At 55.9% G+C, this 22,796-nt stretch overlaps 1 protein-coding gene across 1 annotated transcript in view; it reads left to right on the top strand.

Moving 5' to 3' along the window:
• Positions 1 to 486: 486 nt before the first annotated feature.
• GRB10 (growth factor receptor bound protein 10) overlaps positions 487 to 22,796 on the top strand; it is a 120,790-nt gene continuing 98,480 nt past the window's right edge. The window contains exon 1 of the mRNA XM_036247323.1: positions 487 to 606. The gene's annotated coding sequence lies outside the window, so the exon portion shown is untranslated. The remainder of the gene's footprint in view (positions 607 to 22,796) is intronic.

Genomic DNA, 22,796 nt, shown 5'->3' with positions numbered 1-22,796 from the left:
TTGGACTCTCAGGACTCTGAGTTTCAAAGAATTCGCTTACAAATTGCCTCTCGGGATAGGTCCGAGGTATCCTTCCCTGGCGCCCGGGCCTGGGATGTCGGGGTCCGGCGTCCCGGGGTGCCGAGAGGCAGGACGAGGGGTCCAGGCGCCCACGCCCTGGTGCCCGCCCGCGTCCGGCCCGGGCAGCTGCCACTAGAGGGTCCAGCCCCGCGCCCGCGCCCGCGCCACGCCCTGCGCCTAGGCCCCGGCTCCGCCCGCGCTGGCGGCCAAGCGGTCCGGGCTGCGGCGGCGGCGGCGGCGGCGGGAGGAGGAGCAGGAAAAGCGGCCGGGGGAGGAGGCGGAGGCGGCGGAGGCGGAGGCGGCGGCGGGCGGGGCCGGACTAGTTTAAAGCCCATCGAGGGGGTGGGGAGGCCGGGAGGAGGCTGGCAGGACCGAGCGGCGCGCAGGCAGCGGGGCTCAGCGCTCGGAGGCCGCGGACACCCGCGCGGAGCAAAGTTTGCGCGCAGCCCCTCGGGGGCCCGGGACACCCCGTGCGCTACTCTCTCTACGGCCGCAAGGAGGGTCGCCGGCAGCCACGCGGAGGTGGCCGGGAGAGGCGCAGCGCAGGTACGGAGTTGGGCGGGGAGCGCGGCCGCAAGTTACTTTGTGGTCGGCGCGGCGGGGCCCGGCGGGCGGGCGGTCCCCGCGCCGTCATTGTCTGCGCGCTAGCCGCCGGGCCGGGGACGCCGGGCGCCGCGGGGGCGCGGCGGGCGGAAGGGCGTCGCCTGCGGGCCGGGGGCTGCGGCGCCCCGGGCTAGCCCGGTGTTGCGCGGAGGCGGGGAGCGGGCTGCGGGCGCGGCGAGCGGGCCGGGCTCTGCGCGCGGGTGCCCGACCCCGGGGAGCCTTGGAGTCGGCGGCGCCTCCTGGAACCATCCCGTCCGACGCTGGCAGCTCGGGGCCAGGCTGGGTGGGGGCTGCGCAGCCAGGGCTATGGCCGCGCTCCCGGGTCGCCCGCAGGATGGGCGCCCGCGCCCCGGCAGCCCCCAGTGCGCCCGCGCCTGGCCGACCGGACACTCCTCGGCTCTGAGTGGCCCGGCCTCGGGATCTTTTTTTTGGTTCCGTTAGTGACCCCGTTACCCGCCGCTGGGGCCTAACCCCGACTGGAGGGCTCGCGGATTAGCCGCCCGCCAGCCGTGGAAACGTGATAAGAGACGTGCGGTTTGCAGAAGGAAATTTCTGATGCAACTCTCCGCCTTCGCTGATTGCCTCTCCAAACGCCTGCCTGGAGAAGGCCCTGCAGCATGTGCCTTATGGAAATTAGGGTACTCTCTACTTTTTATTGTGTTCGTCCTCTCTCGGGATTGGAAGAAACGCCAAACTTTCGTCCTCTCCTTTGACGGACGTTGGGAGCTGCGGGGAGCCACAGGTGATCGGGACCAGGTCTGGGTCTCTGGCCCGTGCACGGGAAAGAATGCTTTCTTGCAAACGCTGTGCCCCGTTTAATCCAAGAGATGCAGAGAAAAGACCCAAACAAGTAGCGCTCGTGAGTAAATAGGCGTCATTGCACAACTTTCTGGGTGCTGCTGTTTACCAGGCCCAGAACACTTTGTTTCCGAAAACGCCGAATCAGCCGTTTGGAGCCCCCCAGCTTCAGAAATGGTGTGCTCGCCTCCACGTTGCGCGGAGCCGGCCTCAGAACACATGTTAGCGTGGCCAGGCGCTGCCGCCGCTTCCCAGCACAAAGCTGGTGGTTCCCCCGCGCTGGCCGAGACCCTCCGCCCCCTTCTTTCCAGAAGGAAAAAAAGAGGTAGAATCTAGTTTCTTTAGCAGAAAAAATTCTGACTTATGGGGATGGCGAACTTTGAGGGGAGGATTTTTTTTTTTTTTTTTTTTTTCAGGAAAAGTCCTGAAACTAAATGTGTTTCCAGGAATGATCTAGCTGTTCGGTTTTTCTGTTGCAAATCAGAACTCTGGGGTCACTGCGCAGAACATTGGCGTTTTATTGGGACTACTCGAAACAGAAGAGCTACACAGACCAATCTCCAGATTACAGGGAATTCGAGGGGGCCCGGGCTGCACACCCAGCCCGCATGCTTCTGTAACTGAGAAGTGTGGCCGCTGATACTTCTGGAGCATTTCAGTGTATGGGACACATGCAAAGCCTTGTTGCCTGTAATTCTCACAGCCCCTGATCCCCATTTTACAGGTATGGAACCCGAGGCTCAGGAGGTTAAATTGGCTTGCCCAGGGTCATGTGGCCAGTACCTGACGGAGCTGAAACCAGAGCCTAAGTTTTGCAGATTGTTTTAGTCCCGTGAGTTTTGTGCTTCCGCAGGGGTACCTTCCTTCTGCAAGAAGTAGCTTGGAGGGCACCCCTCGCCAACCCTACGCCCATTCCGGTGGCCCCCCGCCTTCCAGAGCCCTGCCAGTATCGCTCTGGCCATTATCAATATTTTCTTTTGTCCACTCACTGTTTATACTTAAATACGCATTTATTTTGAAAGGAAACGTTGATATCCACAAAGTCATGAGTTTGATGGGCCAGTTATGTGTATTGTAATTAAAACTGTTCTAATAAACGCTGTGTACCTCTGAAGTCGTCTGTTGCGTCGTGTCTGTGGTCTGGACCGTTTGGGGGGCAGTGTTGGGCTGGTCAATATGCCTTTTGTTTGTGGACCAGGAACTGGGAGCTGAGCAGGCCCCTGCCAAGTACTTGTCCAGGACTGTGTACGGCGGTGGCGCCAGGATCGCAACCCAGGGCAGCCCTGACCCAGTGAGCGCCCACCTCTGTGGACTGCCCGCCTTCAGTGGGGAAGGAGAATGGAGTCAGAATCTCGGAGCGAGCCCCGAAGTGTTGATATTGACGACCCGGCCGGTTCAAGACTTCCCGCTGTATAGAAACCAAACTGCTGCTTGACCAGAGACATCGCCCCCTCTCAGAGCCATGGAAATTCTGGGTTGGCGTCTCTGGGGAGACCTCGTGCTTCAAAGGGGCCACAATGTGAAGAACCTGTGTCCTCGGAATTCAGCCTACCGGTCCCTGCAGGGGAGGCGACGGCCGCCTACGGCTGTGCCTGTGAGATCTCAGCCGCGGGGCTGCCGTCCTGTGTCCTGGGAGGACAGCCGCACCTGGCGGCTGCCGCACGGACCCCGCGCCGTCCGGCCTGGACTCGCGCGGGCCGTGCGGAGCAAATAATGTGCTTTGCCTCTTGTTTAAGTCACCAGTCTTATGTTCAAAATTTAAATAAAAGTTTTTCCACTAATGGAGATTTTTTTAACCTGTCTTTTTTTTTTTTTTTTTTTTTTTCTGAACTGTCGAAGTGTGGGAGACCATGAGAGAAACTGAGGTGGTCAAGCTACTCCGAGGTGAGGCTTGGCCGACAGGTGCTGTGGGAACCTAGGAGCCTTCCCCAAGGTCTGTGCTCTTGGGTGTGACCCTGGCCTCATAGGCAGCATGGCTGGTATTTATTTGGTGTCAGTATTTTAGCTGTGTTCTCCTGGGGGGCTGTCTCTGTCGCCAGCCTTCTCCTTCTGCAGGGACACCTTTGCCTCTGACCACCCTCCGTGGCTTCCAGGGGCTTGTGGACTGATGTGGGAGCTATGCGCTTTTTGGTCTGTGCTCCTGGTGACCACGGGGGCGAGGGGCTGATGGTGGTTCATCGTGACTGGATGTGGTTGGGAAACTAGAATATTATCCCTATTTCCAGCCATTGAATTCACACGTGGATTTGGGGGAGGTGTTCCTCGACTGTTCGGATCGTGAACTGGAGGCTGTTGTTTGAGGCCGAGCAGCCAGAGTGGATTGTGTGGTTTAGCATCTCCAGCAGGAATGGATCTGGGAGGAATTCGCTCCCTTTTTGCCAGGCCAGAGCCCGCACTGCCCACTGCCCACGGCACGCCGCCTCGGAGTGGCTCCAGTTTCTGCCCTGCACTGGCTTGGCGAGCCTGCACACCTTCACTCGGCCCTTTGGGAGAGTGGGCGCCTTCGGGGTATCCGCTGTGCAGCACTGTTGGGGAGGGGGGTGTCTCGGGGTTGGCACCATGCGTGGCTCTCAGTGAGAAGCACGGAGACGCTGTCCCTGGCACGTTCAGCCTTGGCTCTGAGCCGCTTGTGTGCATGCGAGCCCTGCTCTCTGTTAATCTGCAAGGTCTGCTGGAGAGAGATCTCTGCTTTTCGTACGTTTGTCGTCCCCTGGTGCCTTGTGCAGGTCAGCCGTGCAGACCTCCTGGGCACCAGCCCCGTGAGTGAGCGTGCTGCACGGCCTGCACGTCGCAGACAGCCCGCGCTCCCCCCGGGCAGCACCGCACGAGCAGAGGCGATGGCGGGATGACCCCTCACCTGGCTGCAGACCAGTGGGCCGCACGGTGTGAGGAGCAGGCATCGAACACAGGTCCCTTGCCTCGAGGGGCAAGGACTGCGAAGACCACCCAGGGGCCCGAGTTTCCCCGGAGATGCTCTCAGAGTGCAGAGACCCGCAGGCCTTCCCCGATGAGCTGGGCCTCTGTTTGCTTATTTATTTTCTTAACTTGCATCTGAGAGTGTCTGAGCAGTTGTTTCTTCCCTTTATGAGCTGAGCACTGCCTTTACTGTAAACATTTCCTAACACCACGCATCTAATAGGAGTGACAATTCTAGGATTCCTTGCTCGAGGAAACCCACAGCAACCAAAAGCTACTGTGACCCGAGGAACTTTGATTTCAGAAGTTTGCGCTGTGGCCTCGTGCGTGTGGGAAGTGTCCTTTGGTCGAAGGACGCCTCACCCTACACTTGGGAGCTGCTTGGAAGGGCTGCTCCCACCAGGTGGGAGGTAGAGCTGGGTGATGTCCAGAACCTTCCAGGGTGCAGTATGGCCGGCACAGGCTGTGGGGTGTGGCCTGAGGGCCTCCTCGTGGCTTTTTCTAGAATGCCCTTCTCCCGAATTGGGTGGATCTCATGGAAAAGCCTCCCGGATGTTTCTAAAGAAATGAGACTCCGAGACCAAGGGCACGCTCTCCCTGGGGGTGTTGGTGGCACCTCGGAGAACGGGAAGGGGAAGCTCTGGCTCCTTGGCTGGGTCACCCTTCGGGGGGCCCTGGCTCCTGCTGAGGGCCTCACCAGACAAGTCTGTCCACGGGAAGGGTCACCTGGTGTTTGAATCCCTCAACTCCCGGGGAAAATGTGTTCAAACTCTGTTTGATTTTTTTAAAAATCAGAGTGATATACATACATAAAGAGTCAAATAATTCCCCAGAAATAAAGCAGATTTAGTAGTTGTTGTTTTGTTGTTGTTGCTTTGTTTTGTTTTGTTCTTCGGTCTTTACCTTCATATTGGTAAGCAGATGACTGTGTCATAAATCGCAATTCCTTCCCACCACTTCCCTCCCCCACCCTCACCCTCCCGGCCCCCGATTGCCTGCTCGGAAGGCCCCATCCAGATCCCACACTTGGACTTCCCTCTCCTCTTCATCTCTCCCCGTGACATGGGCAGGGCCAGCGCGACCCACTGACCGCTGCGGTGACAGCCCCTGACACGCCGCTCCGGCCTGAGCCCTGTCGGAGACCGTGGCAGCCCTTTCTGTGTGGCAGGGCAGTTTGTTTTCTCCTGGAATTGTTTCTGCATCTGCTTTGTGGTTTCTGTACTTATCACTCCCTCCCCCCACCCCCACTCCAAACTGACACAGTTGTGCAAATGTCCATTCACACACCCTTGGTACGTGGCCAGTTTTATCGTCTGGAAACAATCTCTCACTGGGGCCTGGTTGCCCTCCAGGCTCCGGGTTCAGCAGCCATTCTGGCTGTACTGAGCCCTCCTTCTCCACCATCCTCGCTCTTGGCGCTCATGCCTTCTTCTGCCTGGTTTCTCTCCAAAATTCGATGGTGAACATTCCATACTAACTTCCAAAAAAGAGGTGCGTGCAGATTTTTTTGAGACGTTGCATGTCTGAAAATGTCCCTGGTCTGTGCTCCCAGCTAATAGTTTGTCCGAGAATACACTTCTAAGTTGGACATCGTTTTCCCTCGAAAATTTGAAGGCTGCCATTGTCTTTGGGCAGAATGAGGTTGAGAATGAAGCAAGTCAGATTCTTGAATTTTTTTTTTTTTTTTTTGGTATGAAAACTTCTCAGTGTTTCGGTTTGTTTGTTTTTCCCGTTGTCTCTTTTTCACGTCGGGAAGCTTGTGGGACGTTCTCTTTGTGTCTTTGTTTGGAAATCCCTGGAAGACGAGCGTTGGCATGGTCTGCTCTGTCCCGTCGGGTGCGTCCAGAGCCCTTCAGACGGGAAGCTCAGATCCTTTGGGGATGGGGCAGGTTTTTGAGTTAATTCTTTAATTTCTCTCCTTCCATTTTTTTCTTCTCTCTTTTGAGAGTGGCTTTTATTTGCTAGTCAGCTGCTTGGACTGGTTCTCTATCTTTTTTTCAAAAAAAATATATTGATTTCAAAGAGAGAAAGGAAGGGAGAGAGAGAGAGAAAATATGAGATTTGTTGTTCCACTTATTTAAACATTCATGGGTTGCTTCTTGTCTGTGCCGTGACTGGAGATCGAACCCACAACCTTGGTGTATCGGGACTATTCTCTAACCAACTGGAGCTACTGGCCAGGGCTGGTTTTCTATCTTTATTTCCTATTTTTGTGTCTGTTGTATTGTTTTAGGTTGTGGAGCATAGCAGCTTGACTAACTTTTCGAGTGGATTTTTCAATTTTCATTTTTAATATTTAAAGACCTCTTTGTTTCTCTTTATTATTCATTTTTTGAGTGGACTTAATTTTTTTTTAGAGTAGTTTTAGATTCACTGTGAAAAATTGAGGGGAAAATACAGAGATTTCCTCTCTCCCCTCACCTCCCCCCTCCCCCGTCTCCCTCACCCTCATCACACCCACCAGAGTGGGACGGGACGTATGTTATAGTCACTGAACCTACAATGACGCAACATCACCCAAAATAATAATTCTTATTTTAAGGCATAATATTCCAGTTTCAGAGATGCCCTGTTTCTTTTTAAATCTCTTTTTTGGAGATACTAGTTTTTATGAGTTTTTGTTTTAGTTTTTCCTGTAGTTTCTTCTCTCCGGCTTTTACATTACTTAATACTTTTTAAATTTCTCTGCGTGTGTGTGTCTGGTTTACCCAGAAAGCAGACCCTCCGGCAGGCAGGAACTTACGTGCGTGTTTGATTTGGGTGTGCAAGCCTGGGAGCGGGGGGAGGGGAGGCAGGGCGGACACGCGGCACAGGGCTGGGCTTTCTGGATTCCTTCCTGGCGGCTCCCTCGGTCTTCCCTCTCGCTCTCCCACATCCTGGACTAGCTGCTTGGAGCCGAGAGCTCTGCGATTCGTCTGGGGGCCTGTGGCCGAGGAGGCCCTTCGTCCTGTGCCCCCGCTTTGTCCCCCCTCCCCCCCCGCAGCTGCAGGAGGCCCGGAGGAAAGCTGGTGTCTCCCCTGCTGGTAACTTGCTCTGGGACCTGAGACAAGTTCATCTGTCTGCACTCTGACTTCTCTCAGATTCTCAGGGCCGGGCTCTGTGCCTTGATTTCCTCTGCAGCATCTCTGTGGCTAGGAGCAGGCCAGTCGTGACCTGCCCTGATGGAGAGGCTTGTTGCCCTTTGTTCTGGGCTGGACACTTCATAGGGGCTGCTCTCAGAACCTGCCTCCAACCCGCTTTCATTTGATCGACTCTAAATATTGAGAGAACACGGGCCTGATCACCTGGAGCCCCCTCCTCAGGGGGAATATCTGCCATTTCTTCGCCCCCCGCTCCTGTGGCGAGTTCGGGGTCCCGTGTTGGCCTGGCCAGCCCTCAGAGCGCCCCTTAGCAGCTTCTCTGTCCCCTGAACATGGCACCCTGCACCTTTCTTGTCTCTCAATGTGGGGCAGTGTCTGGATTTCGGAATTTCTTGTCCACCGTTGGCTGTTCCTGTGCTCACTGCCGTTTACGACCTTCAGTTCTTCTTACCCCGTCCTCTGACAGGGAGGGGTGTCACCTCTGCTTACAGGTCCCGTCGCCTGTGCAAGTCACATAACATATCCAAGTCTTCTTTTTTCTTTGGTGTGTTGCACGGCTGTGTGTGGGTGCGTGTATATATATGTATGTGTGTATACGTGTGGTGCACAGATGTATAGGTGTGTATATGTTTCGTGTCTAGGTGTGTATGTGTGCGTGCACGTGTGTATGTATGTGTAGATGCGTGCATGTGTGAGTCTACATGTATGTGCAGTGACTCGCAGGTGGCGGATATTCCATAAGCAGTGTCTGTTTCCTTGCTGCCATTTTAAGTGGCTCTCTTGTCTCCGTAATGCTCAGCGCCTTTCTGCCCTGGTTTCAAGACATAGTCTCTCCCTTCCTTGCTATTCTTGCTGACATTTTATGGGGGGGGGGGGTAGCTAGACTATCGTGATTCTGCCCAATCAGCAATGGTTGCTTTGGGGTCACACAGTCCCCCACAGGTGGGTTGGGAGATGATGCCCAGTCACATGTCTGGTTGGTGGTTGAACTTGAGGTTTCCCCCTGGCGCACTGTTCTGTGTGGTTTCATGCGTAGGTAAGGAGGACTTTGGGGTTCTGTGAGTGGCCAATGTGGGTGTCTTTGCCCATGAGTGTGAAAGGGGCCCATGAGGGAGGACGGGGCAATGGAGGGAGTAGAGGGTTCCTTGGATTGCCGTGAGCACCAAGGATCCGGCATCAGGACAGTGGGGCATTCCTTGGGGGGCCTTGTGGCATGACCCATCACCCCAGGCTTGGTCCCTTGGTGCACGGGGACCAGGCCCTGCCCTCCTTCCCCTCTTCCTCAGAAGTGCCTCCTCCCGGAAGTGGAGTGTGGTCTCAGGACAGGGGGGCTGGGGCTTTGATGTAGGGTCCTCCAGGCACATGCAGGGTGTCCCACTGGGCATATTTGGAAGGCAGGGTGGTATCCCAGCCTTGCCTGATTGGCTTCCCTACTTCCCCGTGTTGGATAACACCAGGCTGTTTTGGGGGGCCAAGGACTCCAGGATCCTGTGGTGTGCGCCAAGCTCCCCGGTCCATCCGGCCGTGAAACTGCGCTGCCAGAGGCCCAGCTGAAAGTTCTCCCACGCTGCGCACCGCGCTCTGCGCTGCCTGCGCCCCAGCCCAGCCGTGCGCGCGCCCCGACTCCGAGCGGCAAGTCCCGCGCAGCGGTGCCAGGAACAGTCGTGGGTGCACCGGTGGCTATGTTGTCCGCTCCTGCACGCTTGCTGGCGGGCCAGCTGAGCAGTCTCCCACGCTGAGCGCTCGCACTGTATGTCTGTGCCCAAGCCCAGCCGTGCGCGCGCAGCGACCCGGGGCAGCAAGTCCGCCTCAGCGGGTGAACGCAGGTGCAGCGGCCGACCGCTCGGCGGTGTGGCTCTGGTTCCGCTTCAGCACTTCGGCCAGCGGACCAGCTGAGCGTTCTCCCACGCTGAGGATGGCGCACTGTGCTGCCTGCGCTCACGCCCAGGCGTGTGCGCGCAGCGACCCCGTGCGGCAAGGCCTGCCGGGCTCCAACGCGGGTACACCGGAAGTCCCACCCGCCGTAGGGCTCTGTGGTCCGCTTCAGCACTTCGGCCAGCGGACCAGCTGAGCGGTTTCCCACGCCGAGCACTGCGCACTATGCGCCTGTGCCCACGCCCGGCTGCGTGCGCACGGCAACCCAGTGCGGCAAGTCCACGTGCAGCGGGTGCCAGGCTCTGACACGGGTATCCCGCAGTCCCTTCTGCGCTATGCCTGTTGTCCGCCCCTGCACAACAGCCCGCTAGACCCGCCGAGCGGTTCGCACACTGCGCACCGTGCGCTGTGCTACCTGTGTCCGCGCCCGGCCGCTTGCGCTCATCAACGCCTTGCCGCAAGTACCTCCGAGCGGGTGCCAGGCGCTGACGTGCGTTTAGCGGGCGACCGCTTCGTGCTGTGGCTCTGTGGTCCCCTTCGGCCAGCGGACAAGCTGAGCATTCTCCCACGCTGAGCACTGCGCACTGCGCCCTGCGCCGTGTCCAAGCCCAGCCGTGTGTGCGCAGCGACCCCAGGCGGCAAGTCACACGCAGTCGGGGCAGAGCACTGATGTGGGTGCACCGGAAGTCCCACCCGCGTCATGGCGCTGCTGACCGCTTCGGCACACGGTCCAGCTCAGCAGTCTCCCACGCTGCGCACTGATTGCTCATAGCGTTGCCCGTGCCCCCGCTCAACCATGTGCGTGCAGCGACTCCGTGCGGCAAATCCCGCACATAGCGGGTGCCGAGCGCCAACGCGGTGCACCGACAGTCCCCTCTGGGTGTGGCTCTGCTTCCGCACGTGGGCCTGCAGACCAGCTGAGCGGTCTCCCACGCTGTGCACTGTGTTGCCTGTGCCCGCGCCCACGCATGTGCCCGCAACGACCAAGTCCCGCGCGCAGCATTGCTGAGCACCAACGCGGTGCACAGACAGCCCCTTCCGCAGTGTGGCTCAGTGGTCCGTTTCTGCGAGCGGGCTGGCGGACCAACTGAGCGGTCTCACACACCGCGCACAGCCATGGGTGCGCAGCGACCCATGCGGCAAGTCCCAAGCACAGAGGGTGCCCGACACCGATGCGGGTGCAGGATACCGACGCGGTGCATCGACAGCCCCTTCCGCGGTGTGGCTCTGTTGTCTGCTTCTGCCTGCGGGCTGACAGACCAGCTGAGCGGTCTCCCATGCTGCGCACTCGGCACTGCTGCCTGTGTTGTCTGTGCCTGCAGCGACCCCATGCGTCAAGTCCCGCGCACAGTGGGTGCCGATCACCGACTTCGATGCACTGACAGTCCCTTCCGTGGTGTGGCTCGGTTGTCCGCCTTTGCACACGGGTCGGCAAACCAGCTGAGCGGTCTCCCACCTGCGCAGTGCGCACTGCGCGCCCCCGTGGGCACGCAGCGACCCCGTGCGGCAAGTCTCGCGCACAGCTGGTGCCGGTCACCGACGCGGGCGCACCGACGGTCCCTTCCGCGGTGTGGCTCGGTTGTCCGCTTTTGCACACGGGTCGGCAGACCAGCTGAGCGGTCTCCCACGCTGCGCAGTGCGCACTGCGCGCCCCCGTGGGCACGCAGCGACCCCGTGCGGCAAGTCCCGCGCACAGCTGGTGCCGGTCACCGACGCGGGTGCACCGACGGTCCCTTCCGCGGTGTGGCTCGGTTGTCCATTTTTTCACTTGGGCCTGCGGACCAGCGGCGCGGATGCACTGACAGTCCCTTCCGCGGTGTGGCTCTGCTGTCCGCTTTTGCATTTGGGCCAGCGGACCGACTGAGCAGTCTTCCATGCTGCGCACTTGCGCACTGCGCTCAGTCATGGGAGTGCAGCGACCCCGTGCGGCATGTCCCGCGCACAACGGGTGCCGCACACCGACGCGGGTGCACCGACAGTCCCTTCCGCGGTGTGGCTCTGTTGTCCGCTTTTGCACTTGGGCCCGCGGACCAGCGGCGCGGATGCACCGACAGCCCCTTCCGCGGTGTGGCTCTGTTGTCCGCTTTTGCGCTTGGGCCGGCGGACCAGCGGCGCGGATGCACCGACAGCCCCTTCCGCGGTGTGGCTCTGTTGTCCGCTTTTGCGCTTGGGCCTGCGGACCAGCGGCGCGGATGCACCAACAGTCCCTTCCGCGGTGTGGCTCTGTTGTCCGCTTTTGCGCTTGGGCTGCAGGACCCGCTGAACGGTCTCTAACGCTGCGCACTGCGCTGGCGCGCAGCGACCCCATGCAGCATGTCCCGCGCACAGCGGGTGCACCGACAGTCCCTTCCGCGGTGTGGCTCTGTTGTCCGCTTCTGCACGCCGGACCAGAGGGCCAGCCGCCACGGTCAGCCTCTCTGTCTCCACTGCCTGTGTGGTCCAGCGGCTCCACCGAGTCCAGGGCCCCGTGGCCGCCATGAATGGTAGCTGTCACATGTGTTGTGTAACCCTTTCTAATTTTGTTTGTTAATCCTCACCTGAGGATATTTTTTCCATTGATTTTTTTTAGAGAGAGTGGAAGGGAGGGAGGGAGAGAGAGAAACACCAATATGAGAGAGACAAATAGATTGGTTGCCTCCCACAGGGCCTGGATCAGACCTGCAACCCAGGTACATGCCCTTGACCAGGAATCGAACCCATAACCCTTTGGTTTAAAGGCCCACGCTCTAACTGCCGAGGCAAACCAGCCAGGGCAACCCTTTCTCATCTTAATTGTTTGGTATAGAGCGAGTAATGACTGCTCCAGGTAAACCCACCCCTATCTGGCAGGCAGTGGTGTGGAGAAACATGAATAGCAAGGCCTGCCTGTGCTTCGTTTGAACCTCGATGGCTATAGGGTCTGGTGGAAAAGCCTGGGGTGAGCACATCTTGTCCCATTGCCTCTTTTCCAAGAATTCCCCTCCGCCACCACCATCAGGGGCCCTGGCAGAGGACCGCGGTGAGGGAGAACATGGGAGAACCCACTCCTGATGCGAGTCACTCACTGCTCCAAACACGGGCGGGGCTTTCTCACACTGGCTCTTCAGAAGAAAACCATCCGATCACCCATTTCACACTGATTGTCCCTCTGACCAATGGCCATGGGTCCGTCTATGGCAGGAGCCCCTGCGAGGAGTCTGCGAGGTCTGGCAGGCACCTACCGGCACACAGGAGTGTGGGGGGGGGGCCGCTGTCCGCACTGCCCAGCACTTCACGTCTGTCCTGGAGAGGGCAGTGGGGCACCCGCTGTTCTCTGTGAGGATGAAGGTGCGACAGCCGTGGGGGTTTTGACTGGGTGATGCCGAGTGTGCTGAGCCTCAGAGCCTGGTCAGAGTGGCCACGGGACTAGGCACTGCCTTGGTTTCATGTATGTCTGGGCCCTTAACGTTCCCTGAGGCTTGCTGGCTTGTCCCTGTGTGTGGTGGCGGCAGGTCTCACACCTTGCCCGTTGAGCTTGGGACCCCTGTGCTGAGTGTCGGGTGGGGGTGGGGTGGCCAGGGAGAGGGGACTTTGGGATTTCGCTGTCCTCGGGTGCTCCCTAGTATAAAGGTGGTGAACACCCACAGAAGAGCAGGTACTTATGGGGTGCCCAGCATGCGCTGGAGCAGGCTTCATCGTGGGGTGCGGTGCTGGCGGCCGAGGCCCTGAGGGTGGACGTCGGTTGCTGTCCTTGTCTCGATCTCAGGGAAGCAGGGATGACAGGTGCCGCACGGTAGGCAGGGGATGCTGCACACCAGCTGTCCTGTCGAGAGCGCGGGAGATGGAATCGGTGGCAACGCCACTGTCGCTTTGCAGGGCTGAGAGGGATTTCAGAATGGCGGGAGTTATTTGTAGCATCTTCTAAGGATTTCCATCCCTAGTTACCACCCAGAGCTGGGTTTCTGAACTCCCAGAGAACACTGAATCTTTTGAATCTTGGAATTTGGCGACATTTCAAAATCCATCGACGCTCGAGCCTCGAGGTCCCGCAGCGGCCCCTCGGGGTGTGTGCTGGGCTTTGGTGAGAATGTCGGCGGCAGCTGGCGGGCTGGAGCAGGTGCGCATTCCTTTCTGCGGGCGGGCTGCCCTCGATAATGCCCAGGTAGAGGAATGCTCGGGCCAGACCGGGCGCAGGCGAGGTGACCTCTGACCCACCTGCTCCAGACCCCACCTCTCCACGCGCAGCCCCAGGCCCCACTCCTACCTCTGAGGGTCACTCTGCGAGGCGGGACCTGAAGTCACAGGTCCTTGGGAAGCACCTTGAGAAATGATGCTTTGTTCCGACGTCAACCCAGCCCAGGGGCCGAGGTTGGGCCTGATGACCGGTTGGTCTGCGGGTACTCGGGGCAGAAAGTGGGCAGCTCCCACCTGCCAGAGTTGCCTAGCTGGGAGGTCACGGGCAGGACAAGGGGTGCTGTTGGGGTGGTCTGCGCCCTGGGGTCCTGGGGGGCTGGGAGAGTGGAAAGAAAGCCTGTGTGAGCCTCCTTGTTTCTGTCTTTTTCATCAGACTTTAAAAAGAAGTTGGCTCAGTCCCCAGGCTCACCCAGAACCACCCAGGGCAGGACACCGTCAAGCACGCCCGGCATTTGGCATGGTCACGCATCAGATCCAAAATTGGTGTGAGGCCGGGTTCAGCCATATTTCGTAGAATTCACTGGTTGGAAACGAACCACAGAATTTGGATTTATCAGGAAAACCCTCCCCCCGCCCCCTCGTGAGGAGTGGCTTTGTTCCTCCCCACACTGGGAAAAGTCAAATTAAAGGGACAGGGAAATGCCGAGCGGTGCCGCAGACTACGGGCCAAGAGGTCTGTGTGGAGCCGTTGGCTGGCATCTCTCTGCTGCTGTTCTCTGTCCCCTCGGGCGGGGCGTGGCCTCCGGGCTCTCGCCTGCTCTGTGGAGACTTGCCTGCAGGCTTCTGGCAGGGTGGCATCTGAGCTCACGTCCAATATTAGGGAGGAAAGGAAGCCCTAATCCTGCGTGGTGGCTTTAAGTCCCTGCCCGTGGTTTCTGTCTCTCCACGGCTGCCTGAGTGTGGTCCGAGGGGCGTTGGTGACTCCCTTGGTCATTTGCCTTTGCCACCTTGGAAAAGAGGGGCCTTTCTTGGGTGTACTTCTTTAACTTTTTCATTGAGTTTATCGGGGTGACATCGGTTAATGAGATTATTTAGGGTAAGACTTTCGAGAAGGACTCCGGATGGCTTTTGACAAGGACTTGTTCAGTCAGTCATTCATTCCACAGGTGCTGGAGGGTCACCTTATGTCCCGCCTGGCCCGCCCGCTCCGATGGAGGGGACTCACTTCTCTGCCGGAGGACAGGGAGGAGGACAGGGAGCGCCGGGCGGGCCGAGCAGCAATTCAGAGGTGATGTGATGGCATCTTCTCCTCACTTCCATGGAGGGTGCCGCCCACGTCGGCGCAGACACGCTCAGTGTTGTTAACAGCGACCGAAACAGGACTTGCCCCTGAACACGAGCGTGCCGTCCCCCAGAGATGGTGCTGAGATGCAGATTCTAATTCAGATAGTCCGGGGTGGGGATGGCCTTTCTGTCCGCCTCCCCCGGGTGGTCCTGCCGCTGTGGGAGGGCCGCCCTTGCTGTCCTGAGCTCCCATTTTCTGTCCAGTGTCTTGTTCTCTGGAAAGACCCCCCAGAAGGACAGTCTTCTCTGCGAGAGCTGTTATTACTGATGCTATTCCTTAGTCGAGGAGTTTTGCCGAGGATTTCCCTGCATTGTCCCATGGTGTTCGTGAGCGTGTCCACACCCTACTCCGTTGCTAAGCACGCGCGTGGTGCCCTGCTTGACCCCTGCGAGGATTCCCGTGGGCTTTATTCCGCGGTTTCTCTGGGTGAGAAGTGGACTCTTAGAAAGGTCTGAAACCTGACCCTTGAGTAGTCTGGAGCTGGTCTGCCTCCATTTTAGCTGTGTGTGTCCCCCGAGCACCCCCTTCTCTGGGGGTCCGGCACAGTCCCTCCACCTCTCTGCTCGCAGGCAGGACCCGGGGTGAGCGCCGCAGGGGCCCCAGGCAGGAGAGAGGAGCCAGCTGTCCCCAGGAGGCTGCCAGTCTGCGCCCGGCCCACATGGTCAGTGTGGGCCCTGGCTGAGGTGGGGCTGGCTGTCCCTCCCTGTTAGGGACAGGACATTCCAGCACCTTTGTCTTATCCGGAGTCTCTGCTGTGTGTGCCAAACCCCAGTCTGTATCACCCCTTCTTTGTTAGACTTTGGAAAGCTCTCCCCTCAAGCCCTTCCTGGGACCATGGATGACCCTTTGGGCTGTTGTATCCTTGCCTCCCTCGGTGGCCCAACAAATGTTGACGGACCCCAGGGACCTGGGCCCGGCTCCTGCCCCGTCACCCTTTCTGAGGCCTCTCCTCGGCCTGTGGTGATGTTGGACCACTGACTGCTTCCCAGAGGTTGATTGATGCCAACAAGAGCTCATGTTTGTGGCCAAATGGGCTTGGGAAGGGCGGGGTGGACGGAGCTGGTTTCTAATGGCAGAGCTGTCAGAAGGTGAGGCTCCAGGAGTCCGAGGAAGACCGAGCACGGCGGTTCCAGATCCGGGGCACGGCATCCCTTCTTGTGCCGATTACATCGCAGGGCTAGTCTTCCACAGAGGCCCCTCTCTTTTTCTTTAAATAAAAACCCTCACCCGAGGATGTCCATTGATTTTAGAGAGAGAGGAGGGAGGGAGGGAGGAAGGGAGAGAGAGAAACGTCAGTTGGTTGCCTCCCAAACGCGCCCCCACCTGGGCTTGAACCCGAAGCCTTTTGGTGTACGGGGTAACGCTCCAACCGACCGAGCCACCTAGCCAGGGCCCCTCTCTTTTTTTCAAGAGCCGCTTTATAGAGATACAGTTTACAGATTGTACAATTGGTCCAATTAAAGCGTATAACTCAGTTATAATTGACGTACTCACAGATCTGCTCAGTGGATACGTGTGTGGACAGATAGGTACGTACAGAATGTACTGTGCCCAGTTAATGTAGTTACAGACCAGCACAACCACCAGCGCTCACTTTCAGAACAACTCGGGACTCACAAAGGAGCCTTCTGCCCTGTCCTGTGGTCCCCCCTCTTCCTCCATCACCCCACCCCACGCTCACAACCACCCATCTGCTCTCTGTCGGCAGATGTCCCCGTGTGGGGTACTTCTAGACCAGGTGGGGATCCTAGACCAGGTGGTTTCACGCGTGGCCTCTTCCATGCAGCGTGATGTTTGCAGGGTTCGTCCACGTGGGGTGCGTATCAACCCTTCTTCCACGCTCACGGCCGGGCAGGACTCCGGTTCCCCGGGGTGCACAGACCGTTCAGCCGGCTCTGAGTGTTTGGGTGGCTTGCACCTCTGACTGTTGTGAATAAAGCCTTTACACACCTCCGCGCACAGGTCTCTGCCTGAGTCCTGCGCTCCCTTTTCCGGGGTGTATGCCGAGAAGCGGACTCGTGGGTCAGGTGGCGAGTCTATATTTAGCGTTTGGAGGAGTTGCCATGTTGTTTCCTACGGCAGCTGCCCCTTCCGGGCTGGTCAGCAGTGCCCGGGGTTCTAGTTCCTCCGCGTCCCTGCCGGTCCTGGGAATTTTCTGTGTTTGGTTGTTTTTTAAATAGCTGCCCCACATGGTGTGAAGTGGTATCTCTCTGTGGTTTTCATTTGCATTTTGTTGTTACGCTTGTAGGAGTTTTTTTTATATATTCTGGATATTGATCCCTTATCAGATAGATGATTGCAAATCTTTTGTCTCTTACTGTGTGTTATATTTTCACTCTCGGCCTCAAAAAACCCACAAAAGTTAAAAAAAAATTTTTTTTTTTTAAATGAAGTTTACTTTATTTCTTCGTTTCCTTTACTTTGGGGTCGTACCCAGCAAGTCATTGCCAAGTCCAGTGTCGGGAAGATTCAGCCCATTTTCTGCTAAGGGGTTTGTGGTTTCAGCTCTTGCACGTGGGCTCTGACCCACTTCGAGCTCATTTTTGCTGGTGGTGTAAGGTGAGGGTTCACTTCGCCCTCTGCACGTGGGGATCGGCTTTCCCAGAATCATCCGTGGAGAAGGCTGCCCTCTCCCCAGTGACCGGTCTTGGCAGCCTTGTTGAAAACCGCCCCACCAGATGTGTGAGGCTTTAATTTATGACCTCTGTCTTCCATTCCCTGAGTCTGTGTGTCTGTCCTTTCGCCAATGTCACAGGCTTCGGACGACTGTAGCTTTGTAGTAAGTTTTGAAATCAGGAAGTGTGAGTCCTCCAACTCTGAGCTTTTTCAATGTTGTTTTGGCCGTTCAGGGCCCCTTGAGAATCCGCATGAATTTTGGACGGCTTTTTATATTTCTGCAAAAAACCGTGGGTGGGATTTTGTTAGGGACTGCATGACAACTGTAGATTTTTTTCGACCGAACAATATTAAATCTTGCAATTCCTGAACACAAGATGCCTTCTCTTAAGTAGGTCTCCTTTCTGTTCCTATAGATAGTTTGGGGTCACAATTTTCACCTCTTGGTTAGGTTTACTCTCCTAGCTATGTTATTATTCTTGATGCTGTTGAAAATAGATTTTTTTTTTCATTTTCAGATTGTTTATTGTTCGAGTGTATAAACAACTGATTTGTTGTTGTTGTTGTTGGTACGTGCCCCTAGCGGGAACCGAACCTGAGACTCTGGTCCGCAGGCCGACACTCCAACCGCTGAGCCAAACTGGCCAGGGTTAGAAATAACTGATTTTTGCATGTTGACTCTGTACTCTATAACTTAGTTGAACTTATTTATTAACTCTAATCGTTTTGTGTGTGTGTAGACTCTTTAGAGTTTTCTGTGTATAAAGTTATGTCATCTGGGAACTGAGATAATTTTAGTTTTTCCTTTCCAATTTAGATACCTTTTCTTTCTTTTCCGTGCCTGATTGTTCTGCTTAGAGCTTCGTTCTGTGTTGAATAGAAGAGGTGAAAGCAGCCATCTTTGACTTATTTCTGGTCCTCGAGGAAAAACTTTTATCCCTTTGCCTTGAAGTGTGATGCTGTCTGAGGGGTGTTTGTATATGGAGAACTGTATCATTGTTGGGAGTTTTCTTCTGCTGTGGTCTGAATGTTTGTGTCTCCCCAAATTTCAGATGTTGAAATCCTAGTAGAGAGGGCTTTTGGGAGGTGACTAGGTTATGAGGGTTCAACCATTAGGAATGAGACTAGTGCCCTTGTGAGAGATCTCACAGGGCTACCTGCGAGAAATCCGTGACCTGAAACAGATGTATCACTGGACCATGATGGTACCCTGATCTCGAACTCCTAGCCTCCAGAACTGTGAGCAGCATTTCTGTTGCTTATACGCCATTCAGTCTGTAGTACTTAGTGATAGCAGCCCAACGGGGCCAAGACATCTTCTGTTTCCAGTTTGAGTGTTTTTATCACGAAAGGGTGTTGAATTTGGTCAGATACATGTTCTCCAGCAGTGGAGGTGGTTTTCCCTTCATTCTCTTCATATGGAGTATCCCACTGATTGGTCTGCGTGTGTCGAACTATCCTTGCATTCCATGAATAAGTCCTACTGGATCATGGTGTGTGATCCTGTACACACGCTGCTGGATTTGGTCTGCTAGTATTTTGTCAAGGAACTATTGCATTGGGGTTCATCGAGGATATTGGTCTGTAGTTTTCTTTTCTTGCAGTTTCTTTGGCTTGGGTACCCGGGCAGGGCTTGCTTTATAGAATGAGTTACAAAGCGTTCCCTCCTTCCGTCTTTTGGAAGAGTTCTGGAAGGATTGATTTGAATATTTCTTCAAAGGTTTGGCAGCATTCTTCAATGAAGCCATCCTGTTCAGGACTTTCCTTTTTTTTTTTTCTGTCAAGGAGGCTTTTGATTATCCATTTAATTTCCTTACTAGTTGTAGAGCTATTCAGATCTTCTGTGTCTTCATGATTTTGTTTTGGTAGGTGGCGTGTTTCTAAGAATTTGTCTGTTTCACTTAGGTTATCCAGATGTTGACACAGAGTTGTTCATGGTATTCTCTTATAATTCTTTTTATTTCTGTGAATTCAGTGGTGGCCTGACTTTCATTTCCAATGTCAGCAGCCTGAGTCCTCTCTCACTTTTTCTTAGGCCGTCTAGCTAAAGGTTTGTCAATTTTGTTGATCTTTTCGAAGAACCAACTTTTAGTTTTGTTGGGCTTTTTCCCCCCTATGCTTTTTCTATTCTGTATTTCATGTATCATTGCTCTCATCTTTACTTTTTCCTCCCTTTGGTGAGCTTTTGGTTTAGTTTGTTCTTTCTATGGTTCTGTGAGTTGTAAATTTAGGTTATTTGAAGTCTTTCTTTTTTTGAGAGTGAAACATCTATCGGCGGCCTCCTGCACGCCCCTCACTGGGGATCAAGCCCACAACCCAGGCACATGCCCTGACAGGAATCCGACCGGGACCCCTCAGTCCACGGGACGACACCTCGCATCGCGCTACCCTGGCCGGGCGAAGTGTTGCTCGCACTGCTTTTGCAGCATCTCATACGTTTTGATATGTTGTTTTGGTTTTTGTTTGTCTCAAGATACTTTAACTTTTCTCTTGTGATTTTTTTTTTCTCCTTCGCCCCATTGGTTTTTAAAGGGTGCACTGGTTTCTACATAGTTTTGAATTTTCCAGTTTTACTTCTGCTGTGGATTTCTCGTTTCGTTCTGTTGTGGTTGGAAAGATCCTTTTCATGACTTCAACATTTTAAAATTTGTTAAGACTTCTTTTGTGGCCTAGCATATGGTTTATCCTTGAGGATTTTCCATATGCACTTGGAAAAAAAAATGTGTGTTTCGCTGTGATTGGGTGGCGTGCTCTGTGTCTGTGACATCCGAGCGATTTATGGCGGTGTTCAGATCCTCTGCTTCCTTCATGGTCTTCAGGCTGCGTTCCCAATCCATCACTGAAAGTGGAGTTTTAACGTCTTCAGCTTTTATTATAGAACTACCCGTTTCTCCATCGGGTCTGCCAGTGTTTGCCTCATACCTTTTGGGGTTCTGACGTTTGGCGCATGTATGTTTATGATGGTTATATATTTTGGGTGAATTCACCTTTTCTCAATATATAATATCCTCCTTTGTCTTTGTAACGGTTTGTGCTGAAGGAATGTGTCGGTGGAGGCTGGAAACCCATCTCTCTTTTTACTACTACGAACATGAAGTGTCTTTCCCATCTTTTTCACTTTCCGTCCCACAGTGGCTTTTGATCTACAGTGTCTCTTGTCGACAGCATGTAGTGGGATTATGTGTTTTTTCCTCCATTTTTTCAGTCTCGGCCTTTCGATCGGAGGGTTTAATCATTTACATTTAGTTACTGATAAAGAAGGACCTCTGCCATTTTGCGTGTGTGTGTATTAGAGCTTGCTTTGCCTTCATTTCTCTAGGATTCTTTTCTTACAATTATCCTTGCGCTTTAAGGAAGACTGCTTCGATGTGAACATTTGCAGAATAAATCACACTTAGAGGAACCTTTTACAAAAACACAGAAACTTAAGTTGGTTGTTAAGGGGGCTTGCCGTCGGTCTGGTGGGATAACGGGGAGGGGTCTGCATTTCCCCGTGTAACTCCCGGACCTGCTTGGACAGATGCTGCCTCCCGGGAGGGAGGGCCAAGGGTTGGACTGGGGGTGGTGAGTTCCTCACTTTCCTGGCACTGGGCAACCTCACAAGGCAGGGGAGAGCGTGGCTTCTGTCTGTAGTTGAGGCAACGGGGCCTGGCCGACACCTGGCTCAGGGTCCAGTGGGCATTAGTGGAGGAGTTAGAACTATTCTCTCGGGTCTTTGGGTATCGGGTCTCGGGTCTCCCCGGCCGCAGGGTCTTTGCACTCCTGAGTGCACTGTGGAAGGAGGACGGGGGGGAGGGAGAGGTCGGCATTTCCCCCGAAAGCCAGCAGCTCGAACAGTGGGCACACGTACTCAGAAGGGGTCTCATCCCAGGATGTCGCTTCTTTCCTCTGGGGGTTTGTAACTGTTGAACAGAATTGTGAGTACGTTGACGCCGCTGTGCCCCCGCACAGTCTCGAATGCCCTTTCCCTGGGGAGGTTTTCCAGGAAAGATTCCACGTCTTGGACGGTCCTGCGACTTGTGGCTTCGGAATGGTCTAGAAGCCGTGAGCTGTGAGAACAGAGGTCATATTATTTTGTCCTGTGCGGTGCTGGAATATCAATCCACCTTTGTCTCCAGGTGTGGTGACCACCTCCTAGCTTTGAGTGTTGCAGCAAAGGCCTGGGTTCGAGTGGGTTTGGGGGCCAGGGAGTCGATGGTGCACTGTGACTCAGGGTTTTGCACCAGCTACAAAATGTCTGAGGTCTCTGGGGGAGTTCCCAGCCTGAAGCAGGCCCCGGCTCCGGCCCCCGCCCCACCACCATCTCCCCTCCGGCTCTGTCGTTTCTGTCCGGGGTTTCGGGCGCACGTGGGCTGTCGGAGTTCATCTGGCTGTTTAACAACCTCTCAGGGTGGGCTTGGGCTCCCCGAAGGTCAGGCCTGGAACCCTTTCTTTGCCCTGCAGGGTGCTGAGCCTGAGGAGAGCAGCGACGGGTATTAGGAAGTCCTTGCCCCATTTAGAAGAGTCAGTCGCACGTTCTCAGGTCAGAGATAGACCCTCTTTCCCCTGGTAGGCGTGTGCCCAGCCCTGGGCGTGGTAATCCTGCGTCAGGCCAGCGCGGGGGACAGCGGCTCTGTCCCCCTGCAGGGAGCTCGCCAGGGCCGGGCTCCACGTTGGCAAGCCGTTAGCACGGGAGGGAACACACGGGGAATGGCTGCCCTTTCTCGGGGGAGGGGTGGGGTTTCAGCAGGGAGAGAGCCCCGGTGACGCCCTGGTGTCCGTGAGGGTCAGGGGCCCCAGGGAGGCCGCCGCGAGGACGCTGCTAGGAAACTGGAAATACTGGACGTGTGGCATTTTCCCCGACTCTCCCCTTTGGGTGGCTTATTCTGGAGGCAGGAAAGAATGTTCTGAACGACTTCGAGGTGTGCATCATGCCAGCAGCGGGCGGGACAGGCCTTGGGCAGCACAGCTGAGCCCGACCTTTAAGGTCAGCGCCCCCGGGGCCCCTGCCCGGCGCTGCCCTCCGACGGGTGCCGTCCAGTGGTCTGGTGGGGACGTTGATTCACATGGCCACGTGAAACATTCTTCAGCATTATTAAGAAAATATTTTCTGAACGGAGGAGTCTCCAGGCTCGCTCTGCAGAGCCTCGTTGGCGGCCATGGCTCAGACTGTCCCGGGTACGCAGCCAAGTCCTGGGGGCCGGCCTGCTCCCGGTCCCCGGGGGGCCCTGCAGCTGGGGAACTGCAGAGGCTGCAGTTCTCACACTTCCCGCTCCCAGGACCCCTGGAAATGAACAGTGACCGGAGAGCCCAGGGCTTGTGTCTGTGTGGCCGCACCTATTGTGTGGCCGTACCTGCTGGTCTCTGCCGTTTGACACTCGACGACAGAAGTTTTAAAAATATTTATGCCTCCATAAAAAGAATAATAAATG

This window comes from Molossus molossus, unplaced genomic scaffold (assembly GCF_014108415.1).
Source record: "Molossus molossus isolate mMolMol1 unplaced genomic scaffold, mMolMol1.p scaffold_m16_p_7, whole genome shotgun sequence".
NCBI classification, from domain to species: Eukaryota; Metazoa; Chordata; class Mammalia; order Chiroptera; family Molossidae; genus Molossus; species Molossus molossus.
This window is presented reverse-complemented; position numbering and strand designations above follow the sequence as displayed.